We start from the raw sequence: 1,018 nt of genomic DNA, 5'->3' as shown, positions 1-1,018 counted from the left end.
CTCCCTCAGTGCTGACCCTCCGACAGTGCCCGCTCCCTCAGTGCTGACCCTCCGACAGCGCCCTCTCCCTCGGCGCTGACCCTCCGACAGTGCCCTCTCCCTCGGCGCTGACCCTCCGACACTGCCCGCTCCCTCAGCGCTGACCCTCCGACAGCGCCCCGCTCCCTCGGCCCAGACCCTCCAACAGTGCGGCACTCCCTCAGCACGGACCCTCCGACAGCGCCCGCGCCCTCAGCGCCGACCCTCCGACAGCGCCCGCTCCGTCAGCGCCGACCCTCCGACAGCGCCCGCTCCCTCAGCGCCGACCCTCCGACAGCGCCCGCTCCCTGTGTACGGCTGGTTTGCAATGTGAGGCATCGGGCGACCTGTCCTTCCTTGACTTGGTGGAGGTGGGGAACGAAAATACTGAGATGCCATTCCGGGAGAGACCAGATGTCACAACTCCCTTGGGGCGCCGCCTGACCGTGTCGAATTTCCGTAGGAGCTGAATCGGACGACAGGAAAGACGAGTTTATCCGCATGCCAGGTGTAGCTTTCAGTGGATCGGTGCAATCCTTTCGCTCCGCACTCGCCATGTAAGCATTCCTAAATCCTCACCGAGAGAGCAACAGGCTCCCAGGGGTTGGTACGGGGCTTTCGGCCTGGTATCTCGAGATTTGGGGAACAGATACGGCGAGTGCATGCGAGGGGACGGGAGGTGTGTTTTGAGGGGGTGTCGGCGTTGGGGGGGGAGCGTAGTCACCTCAGACTAGGCGCTGTCCCATGTATCGTGACCCCCACCCCCCGCAAACCTATTGTACGCGTAAAGTTCTGAGGGAGGGTCACCGGGCGCGAGACGTTAACTCTGTTTTCTCCTCCACAGATGCTGCCAGACCTGCTGAGCTTTTCCAGCAACTTCTGTTTTCGTTCCCATTATATGTGTGACGTGGGATTTACCAACTTGGTAACAGATACCCCCCCCCCCGGGGAGGGAGTTACAGACTGGAATCTGATCGAGGGGGTTCGGGGGGGTTTATAT

The sequence above is a fragment of the Rhincodon typus genome, unplaced genomic scaffold (assembly GCF_021869965.1).
Source record: "Rhincodon typus isolate 14 unplaced genomic scaffold, sRhiTyp1.1 hic_rhity00000062, whole genome shotgun sequence".
NCBI lineage: Eukaryota > Metazoa > Chordata > Chondrichthyes > Orectolobiformes > Rhincodontidae > Rhincodon > Rhincodon typus.
Note: the sequence above shows the minus strand (reverse complement) of the source record.